The sequence below is a fragment of the Medicago sativa genome, chromosome 5 (assembly GCF_051527215.1).
Source record: "Medicago sativa cultivar Bolivia chromosome 5, Bolivia_mono, whole genome shotgun sequence".
In the NCBI taxonomy this organism is placed as follows: Eukaryota; Viridiplantae; Streptophyta; class Magnoliopsida; order Fabales; family Fabaceae; genus Medicago; species Medicago sativa.
Window position 1 is genome coordinate 68,097,501 of NC_140753.1, and position 10,968 is coordinate 68,108,468.

General features: G+C 33.8%; 2 pseudogenes; both read right to left on the reverse strand.

Annotated features, from left to right (window-relative positions):
- Positions 1–3,704: 3,704 nt before the first annotated feature.
- Positions 3,705–5,537, reverse strand: LOC146924329 (akuammiline synthase 1-like; annotated as a pseudogene).
- A 2,819-nt stretch (positions 5,538–8,356) lies between these two features.
- On the reverse strand, positions 8,357–9,632 carry LOC146924330 (akuammiline synthase 1-like; annotated as a pseudogene).
- Positions 9,633–10,968: the final 1,336 nt, after the last annotated feature.

Below are 10,968 nucleotides of genomic sequence, written 5' to 3' on the forward strand. Positions count from 1 at the left end.
TGAAGGCAAGAGAAAGAATTGACGGCGGCGGCTTATGGCATAACCATGGTCGACGGTTGAGAGGAGGACGGCGGCTGAGAGAGGTGGAGAGAAGTTGATGGTGGGTTTAGAAGTGAGGTCGCAGGGAGAAGGAGAGGAGGAACAAATCTGTTCTTTGTTTTGTTGTCTCTCTCTCACATGTTGTTTTCTTCTAACTTTATTTGATTTTTTTATTTTTAAAAAGGGTGTGCCACGTGGCACACCCTTATTTGCCAATGTTATATAACATTAAACCCCACTATGGTACACAAGTGGTACCCCCTCAATCCCCAACTGAATGGTCAATAAGAAAATGCAATTATATTAGAGCCCCAAATAGTTGCACAAAAAAGAATCAATCACTTCCGACTTTGTCTCTTGCAGACACAAGACGACTGGCTTTTATCCCGAACAAGGCTTTGACTTCCTTCCTCTTCTCCAGTCCATCCAAACCTCTAACATTATACGAAAAAATCTTCATCGGAACCACAAGACACGCTATTCGATACACACTCCCACACTAACAACTACCTCTACCCACACCTCCACCACCTCCCCAACCTTCACATGCGTTAACACCCGCCTTATTGATTCTTTAAACATCCTCCACAACAATCTCATGTTTATCATGGAGTATCATCCAATTCTTCCAATCGATGTTAATAGACGAAGCATCTTCCTCTCTTTACTCAAAAGTTTTGCAATCATCCTCAAGGAAGTAAGGGGAATCTTCTTACCCTTGACAAAATTATTTTTGAAGTTACGATCAATACGGGAAGCACCTTGTCTAGCCCAGCTCCTCATGGGTGTTGCACACTGCTTGTTATTCAAACAAGAAGAAGCCTTCTTGGCCGCAACAAAAGAAAAAACAACTCCAACACACCGAACATTTTGATCTTGCAACCACTCAATGCTCTACGACCTAGAAACGATAGTGGCAATTCGCTTGGGAGGACAAGAAAAATATTGTTTTGCAGACTTCGTTAGTTTCGTTCCCGTGGTAGAGCCGACACTACCTTTTTGAGCACCCTTAGTACCTGCATTCTCCTGGCTACCTCTGCTGTCGGGGTTTACTTTATTGACGCATTCCTTCCCTTCTTTAGGAACACCTTGCGTCGCCTTGATACACCCCACATTATCACTCTCTTTCTCCAGCAATACGTTTTCCCTTTGAGAGCACAACTTTTTTCCGCACGACCATTCTCTTTGCATTGAGTCCAATTAATACGGTTTGATGTACCGTTAGTTATTTAATTTTTATATTAATAGTCAAACGCTAGTATTAATGCATGTTTGTTGAGAGCGAATTTGGTACACAATTTAAGCGAATTCAGTGCGAATTTGTGAGAACCAATATGCAAGTACCCGAATTTGGTACTCGAGAATTATGTAACTATGCTACACGAAGTATGAACTGTAAGCAAATTGTTTTTTTACTCGCCTGTAAGGACTCCTTTTGAACTTCTCTGTAACTGTTAATAACTGCTGAAGGTATACGTTTCTCCCCCTCTCAACCTTGTCATCCACAACAGTATGGCTATGGAATTTTATCATGAAGCAAGAGATGCTATACTTCTTTATAAAGTAGTAGTCCCTGTTAGGCAGTGACATACAAGGTTCTAAAAAACGGTCGCGGTCGCGATCGCGGTCGCGTTAAGGTTGTCGCGATTTCGGCTGTAACGGACGCTGCGATACAAATAACGGTCTTCGCGGTGTGAATTAGTCAAAATGTTTCACAAAACGTATTAAAACTATTTATGTTATCATATAATGTATAATAACTTAGATTAATACTTTTTTTTCCATAATTATAACATGTTTAAAGTGAATATAATAATAAAAATAGACTATATTTAGTAAAGATAGAATGTTTGACAGATTGAAAAGAAATTAACTAATAAATTACTACTCATAGCATATCTTTAAACATAGTTCATGATCAATTAACTACATTTAGTTCACATCATAAATTTTTATGAATAAAAAAGAGGCATTAAAGTGCCAAAAATGGTGTAAAAAATAATAAAAATGGTGAAGAAATAAATAAAAACAAAATTGGCTCAGCTGGAATAAATCTGAACCACTTGATGCATCAAGGGGTCCAAATTTAATTCCTACATATAGTTAAAAAACCAAGGGTGCAGATATGAAAAAGGGGGTGCATAAGCAACAGCATATAGGACAAAACTGCAGGTGGGGCCCGCGGTCAACAAGGAAGGAAGGAGGTCAACTCCTTCTTCTTCCTTTCTTCACGTGAAGAACAACAACAAGAACATCACCACTGTTGAATTTTCTAAAACCTCAAATGTTCACCAAATCTCACAAACTAAAATACCATTTTGATTGGATTTTCACGCTGATCATGAATCTAAGCTTATATTTCACAGTGAATGTTTGTATAGAGAGAAAAGTGAGAAAAAAGTTTTGACTGAATTTTCAAGTTGGAGTCCGTAACGGTGTTTCGCGGCCGTAACGGCGTTTCACGGTCGTAACGGCGTTCCGTAACGCTGTAACGGCGATATTGCTGTGAATTTCTTTCTCAGCGTTAAAAGGGGCAAAAACGGTAACGGCCGCTGCCGATACCGATTTGTAACGGCCGTTTTTGCGGTAACGTCCCGTTTTTTAAAACCTTGGTGACATACTGGAAAAGCCAACAATGCTTTTGAATAACAATGCTTCATTCATCCATATTACCAAAGATTCTGATATAATGTTATGCATGATTAAAAATATTGTAGCCGTACTTAATGAATCTTTTCTTCACATGCATTATCCTCACATAAGTTATGAATAAGAACGGAGTTATGCCTTATTTTCTTCATTATTCTGAAGCAAATACTTTTGTGGATTCGTTGAAAAATCACACCAATAAAATACTTGATGTGAGGAGTAAATTATTCAAGAAACCAAAACAACGTGGGTGACAGTTATAAACACAAACAAAAGTAGAAAACAAAGAGCGAAAGAAAGAGAGAAGACACGAAAATTTGTTTACCCAATTCGGTCCAATACTGACCTAGTCGGGGGGAGTGAGCATTTCTCTGTTCCACTATAATGATGAGTAATTTACAAAGAGATATCAAAAAGGGTTACAATAATTAGTTTTCAAACCTAATTCTACCCAAAGTCCCGAATCTCTTCTTGTGACTAAGATACTCTATCCTAATAGTGTTTCTCCAAAGTGAATCAATCACAACCCTAGTGTTTGTTGTCAAGAGAATTCTCTACAAACCCTAGTTTTGAGGTTGGCTTTTAAACCCTTGTTTGTCGGCTCTCTACTAACCTCTCTCTATATGATACAAGGTCTATATTTATAGTAAAAACATCCCTCGAAAAATTGGAACAAATTCAAGCCATAAAAATACGTTTTATTTTTATGCTGCTGCGCGAAATCGGGGGCCATTTTTGCACTTCGGGGGCCGAAAAAAGTCGAGACAAAAGTCTCCAAAAAAAAAAGCCAAAATCGGGCCCCGATTTAGCCAAATTGGCCGCCGATTTTGTACACCTCTAGAATTCCAATTTTATGTCATACTACAACAAATACCAAATAGGAAAATACTTAGAACTAAGTTTACAAGGAAACCATTAATTTCATCATGGTGGAAACACATGTATTCAAGTCCCAAGAGGAATGTTCCCTCAAAAAAGTCCCAAGAGGAATGTATCAATCATGAGCAAATTTAAAATTCACTAAACAATGTAATCTATAATTGATTAATTAAAAGAACTTCTGAAGAAACGATAGTAAATCTTACATGTTTGAATTTCAAATATGTTACAAATCTCTTTCAACCCATTTGCAACTCAGTACTTATTGAAAATCTTTTATCCACACCCACACATCCACAAATAATACATTTAGATCCACATGTTAAGAAGGAAATGAGAGAGGTCAAGAACAGTGCACACAATCATCATCTCTAAAATTGCTTGGACAAAGAGAGGTATACTCAAGAAGCTCAAAATCACGTTCAAATTAAACTTAGCCATATAATTATCTTCCATGTTCACCATCGCTTCAATGCCATCTCCATCTCTTGTATCCATCAAAATTATAATATTCCTTGAAGAACAACCAGTAGTGGTGATCCATGTTGGTTTTCCCCATCCAAAATCAGCTTCATACATTGGAAACCTACACCAACTACTAAAAGTAAACAAATCTTTATTTTCGGAATAAGGCTCCGTAACTTGCTTCAAGCACTCGGATATATTATTGTTCTCTTTCTCTCTAAATAATTTTGGATAAACGTTACAACACTCAGATAACCCTTCTTTTATTTGGCAGACCAAATCGTCTAATTCCATTTTCTTCTTATTTGCCAACATAGATGAAAACCAAAGTATGTTCCCTACACTTTTTTCAGACAATGGAGGAACCATTCTTCTACGAAGATCGACAACCATGCTAAACATAGCCGTCTGGAAATTTAACCCCATTATTGAAACGGCATGCTTGTAAATCCATGCAATTACAACTTGTACACATGTGGGAGAATGCATGGAACTAGAAGTTACCATTGCCTTAAGAGACTTGATCATTGCAGGTTGAAAAACAAACCTTTTAAATATGACATTGTTTTCTCTCTTTCCCGCAATCTCTGGGAAAATAGGCAAATCCCTTTGTGGAAAAATTGATGCTCCTCCGTCAAGTAAACTAAAGGGTGATACTAATAACTCTTTTTCATCTTCCTCTAGCGTTCGGTTGATAATGGCCCAATCATTCATGAAGTTGAAAATAGTTGAAGCATCACCAATCTTGTGACTAATGCAAATACTTATTGCCATTCCTCCACATGCAAAGCAGTTGATTTGAATGGCTATAAAACTTGCACTCCAATCCATGTCTTTCCATTGTAATTCATCAGGGAACAAAGGGTTCAACAATTTTTCAGTGGGATTTTGAAGAATCTCTAAAAGTTTGTTTTTTACCTTTGTAACCAAAAACAACACACCTTGATCATTACATTCAATGATAATTTTATCTTTAATTCTACCAGCAAAATGATAGTATTTAGATAAAACTTGAGATAAGGATTTTCGAAGTTGTGATATTTTTGAATTTTGGTCTATACTCTTGTTTTGGTTGTAAAAGTAAAGTAATGACACATAGTTACGTGAAACAATGTTGTCTATGAAAGAAAGTGGATAGAGTTTGAGATGAGAAGGAGTTGGTGATGAAGGTTTGATGGTTTCTCTTGAAAGTAATTCTATTTCCATGGTAGTTAATTGCCTCTCCAACTGATGAAATATTTGATTATTCTTACTAGTACAATTTATGCTATGACTCGTATATTGATTGAATGTATTGATATAACTATAGCACAATTGTTTATATAATGCATGAATTATAAAAGCTATTACAAGATCAAGACCGGTCTAAAGTATGAACACATGTATGAATTATAATTATATAGCGTTCACCAACGTGTTATTATTTTAGGAAAATAAAATGTGTGTTTGATAAAAGAAATACAAGTATCGTTGTACCATACTATAAACAATCACGTTGTTATTTGTTTTAGTGACATTCAGCTTTAGTGTGCGTTATTCAGAATTATTAGATTTATTTATTACAATGCTTTTGAAACATGCATATAGTATCAGATTTATTTACCGGTCAAAAATAAGAAGCTTGCGTAGATTATTTGGGGGTGTATTGGATTATAATTATAAGGGATTTTAAAAGACCTTTTTATCATGAGAAAGTTTTGTGCTATGCAATCTAAACTCTTTGTCTTTCCAATTTAAAAAAAAAGTCTTGTGGTATTCAATCAAGATTCTTTGTCACTTAAAAAATGTCTTGTGGTATTTAATGAACATCACATAAAAAAGTCTTGTGTTATTCAAATTCATTCAAATTTTGAAGGATTGTTTAATAAATTGGATTTTGTGGGATTCTCCCGTTAAATTTTAACATGAAAAAGTCTTTCATGAAAACATAAGATTTCTTAGGATTGTTTTTTCTTTTATGATTTTACTATCTCTCTCCTCTCTCTCCTCCCTTCTCTCTCACTCACTCACTCTCTTCCTTTCTCACTCTCTTCCTCTCTCTCTCTCTCTCTCTCTCTCTCTCTCTCTCTCTCTCTCTCTCTCTCCCCTCGTGCTCACTCTCTCTCTCTCCCTTCTCTCTTTCTCTCACTATCTCTTCCACTCTCTCCCTCTCTCTTTATATCTATCTCGGAAAAAAATAAAGTAAAATAAATAAAATAGTCTGTATTGAGAATATTGTGAAAGAGAGTGTGTTATAATAATTCTTTTCGAGCGCTGCTATATGCAGTAAAGGAGCGAAGGAATATTTCGTGAAATTTCACAATTTAACTCAGCCTTTGTTTTTGTTACAATAAAGTGGAGCTCTTTTATAAAATCTTATGGAAAATTAGAGTTGCTACAATTTCCATTGATGAAGCAGTACAATTTTCTTATGAAAATTGTCATGGTTTGGTACAATTCCATCACCACCTTCTTCAACATCAGACATAAGGAGGAAAACAAATAACTGTCAAGTTTGTATGTAGTACCACCACAAAGCACACAGTTTATGGAAAGATTATAAGCACACAGACGTTGTCTTTAATTTTAAGAACTACTCCGACGTCGAAACGATGCCGACGATGCTTAGATCGAGTTCCTCAACTAGTGTGCTCAGCAAATACATCTACAATGATGATAACGAGGCTCGGTTGATTGATATCAGCATGAAAACGAGAATGTATTTTTGGCATGGTAAAGGCTATTCAAGAGGGCCGTTCCTATGAAATTTGTGGTCCAGTTCTCAAAATAAAGAGAGACCCTTAGCAAAAAAAAAAAAAAAAAAACTCAATTTTTTTAAAGAGGAAAAAATGTTTATAGTGTTTGTTTTGTTTTATTTTTTACGAAAATAATTATAATTTTATTTTTAGAGCTTTGTTGTTATTTTATACTATAAGTATGGGCCAAAAATGTAACATGAATAAATGAAACGAACAAAAAAAAAGTTCTAATGTGTTTGTTAATAATACAGTCCCAAAAGAAAAAGAACAAAAAATTGTACCAAAAAAAAAAAAAGAACAAAAAAAATAATTAAATGAAAAAATAATGAATCCAGGGTGGGTGGGAATGAAAAAAAAAAATAATGAATCCAAGGTGGGTGGGAATGAAAAAATAATGAATCCAGGGTGGGTGGGAAAAATAATGAATCCAGGGTGGGTGGGAATGAAAAAAAAAATAATGAATCCAAGGTGGGTGGGAATGAAAAAATAATGAATCCAGGGTGGGTGGGAGTTGAACTCAAGTCCTTGAGAGTATCAACATGGATTGCTACCGATGGGCGATATCTACATGCTTGAAAGTTTTTCCGCGTTAATAGTATATATTTACCTCACATGCATTAATAAAAAAAAAAAAAAACAAAATTTGGGCCCCCAAATTTTGGTGGCCCAGTTCGGTAGAGCTGTTTGCAACCCCAGGGTCCGGCCCTGCTATTCAATGTATATTGCAGCACGAAGCTGGGATGAAAAAAAATAGGTGAAAGGCGATGTGCTTATGTAGTTGTGTGAAAGAGATAAAGACGAGCGTGAAAGAGATAAATATTAGTGTTCCTTTGACTTCAACGGAAAACATGGTTGTCATGTGTCATAATAGCGAATCACATCCTGCCACCTCATGTCATGAAAATGCCGTGAAAGTGCCTTTCACTAGATCTAGCATTTTCCTTTTTTTCAATGAGTCCTTAAATTGTAAATCTGGATAGTGTTTTAAAATCTTCAAAGTTATTAATTTTGATTAATTTGTCACAATGAGGATAATATATTGGTCAATAGTAGGCTTCTTCTTATTAGTGACCATGTGAAAATACGGAGGGAGTATAAGGATATAACTTGAAACAAACACACCCTAGAATATTTTATTTTGATTCATCTATACTATATATAAAAAAAATAACATCTTTCAGCTTTTTTGTGCTGACTTTTTCTCTTTCTAAAAATGTCTTCAATTTTCAGTACAAATAACACATGTAACAAATAGGTAAAAATAAATTTAAATATAAAAAAATGTAACGAACACGATATGAATATATATATATATATATATATATATATATATGTTTGAATTTTTTTTTCTTTATCATTTAAAAGAAATATATTGGAAACAAATATCTCAAGAGCCATAAATCAATCTTGAGCAAAATTCACTAAACAAAAGTCAATTATAACTAATTAATTAAAAGAAATTTTAAGAAAAAAGAATAAATACTTATTGAAGAACTTTATCTGCATCCACACATTACATATAATATGGATCCACATGTTAAGAATGAAATGAGAGAGTTCAAGAACGGAGCACATAATCATTATCTCTAACATCTAACATTGTTTGGATCAAGAGAGGCATATCGAAGAAGCTCAAAATCATGTTCAAACTTGGCCATATTTATCTTCCATGTTCACAATGGCTTCAATACCATCTCCATCTCTTGTATCCATTAGAAAATAGCATTCCTTAAAAAACAACCAGTAGTGGTGACCCAGGTTGGTTTTCCCCATCCAAAATCTGCTTCATACATTGGAAACCTACACCAACTACTAAAAGTAAACAAATTTTTATTCTCGGAATAAGATTGTGTAACTTGCTCCAAGCACTCAGATATATTATTGTTCTCTTTCTCTCTAAATAATTTTGGATAAACGTTACAACATTCAGATAATCCTTCTTTTATTTTGCAGACCAACTCATCTAGCTCCATTTCCTTCTTATTTGCCAACATATACGAAAACCAAATTATGTTCCCTACACATTTTTCAGACAATGGAGGATCCATTCTTGTAAATCCATGCAGTTACAACTTGTACATGTGTGGGAGAATGCATGAAACTAGAAGTTACCATTGCCTTAAGAGACTTTATATATCATTGCAGGTTGAAAAACAAACCTTTTAAATACGACATTGTTTTCTCTCTTTCCCGCAATCTCTGGGAAAATAGGCAAATCCCTTTGTGGAAAAATTGTTGCTCCTGCATCAAGTAAACTTAAGGGTGATACTAATAACTCTTTTTCATCTTCCTCTAGCATTTGGTTGATGATGGCCCAATCATTCATGAAGTTGAAAATGGTTGAAGCATCACCAATTTTGTGACTCGTGCAAATACTTATTACCATTCCTCCACATGCAAAGCAGTTTATTTGAATGGCTATAAAACTTGCACTCCAATCCATGTCTTTCCATTGTAATTCATCAGGAAACAAAGGGTTCATCAATTTTTCTGTGGTATTTTGGAGAATATTTGAAAGTTTGTTTTTTACCTTTGTGACCAAAAACAACACACCTTGATCATTACATTCAATGGTAATTTTATCTTTAATATCCTACCAGCAAAATGATAGTATTTAGATAAAAGTTGAGATAAGGATTTTCGAAGCTGTGATATTTTTGAATTTTGGTCTATACTCTTGTTTGGGGTGTAAAAGTAAAGTAATGAGACATAGTTACATGAAACAATGTTGTCTATGAAAGAAAGTGGATAATATTTGAGATGAGAAGGAGTTGGTGATGAAGGTTTGATTGTTTCTCTTGAAAGTAATTCTATCTCCATGGTAATTAATTGCCTCTCCAACTGATGAAATATTTGAATATTCTTACTGGTACAATTTATGTAGTGACTTGTACTCCCTCCGTTTTAAAATGAGTGTCACTTTAGCTAAAAAAATTGTTTTAAAATGAATGTCACTTTACATTTTTAATACAACTTTAATTTCTTTCTTCCAATTTTACCCTCAATAAATACTTTTACTTTTCTCTCACACAATTTTCAATGCAACTTTAATTTTGTCTTTTTCTTATAAAGTAAGGGCAGTTTAGTAAAAACGTTATATCCAATGATTATTTCATTCTATTTCTTAATCTGTGTGCCAAAGCTTAAAGCGACACTCATTTTGAAACGGATGGAGTATATTGATTGAATGTATGCATTGATATAACTATACACAAGTGTTTATATAATGCATGAATTATAAAAGCTATATTACAAGATCAAGAAGTATGAACATATGTATGAATTATAATTATATAGCGCTCACCAACGTGTTATTATTTTAAGAAAATAAAATGTGTGTTTGATAAAAGAAATACAAGTATCGTTATACCATACTATAAAAAAACAAATACCAATAGGAAAATGCTATTTTTCTAGAAAAATAGCATCAAAATTTTTTCAAGACACAACTGATAAGTTTTGTTTGCATGATTTATTTGTTCTCTTACTATTTTTGAGCCACACCTCATTGAATTTTGACAAATAGTGCATTGTGATTGGCTGTTCTTTATTCTTGAAGAATTCTTACTGTTATTTTTATAGAGATATAGTATTGCTCATACCAATAATATAAATATAGATGGATGTATATAAAGAATGTCAAAAATAATCAATCACGTTGTTATTCATTTCAGTGACATTCAGCTTTAGTGTGCGTTATTCAGAATTTATTAGATTTATTTATTACAATGCTTTTGAAAATGCATATAGTATCAGATTTATTTATAAGTAGAACCAGTCAAAAAGAAGAAGCTCGCATAGATTATTTTATTTTGATTAACTTGTCACAATGGGGATACTATATATATATAATTGGTCAATAGTGACCAATATGTGAAAACACGAAGGAGTATAAAGATATAACTTAAAACAAAGACACCCTAAAATATTTTATTTTGATTCATATAGTACAAGGATAATGGTCAATAGTAGGCTTTCATATCATTTGGGTGGTTGTGTTGTCTAATAATGGTCAAAAGCTACTTTATCAAGCAGCCAAACTTGTGAAAATAGGGTTTCGGATCCACCAGAAATTGAGAAAAACTCTCTAAAATATTATTGATTGAATAAAAGTTGTCTCTTAGGCTACATCTGTTAAGCTTAAATAGGGAAATAACAAACCCTAAAATACTGTAGAAAATAACAAATTGAAACAAAA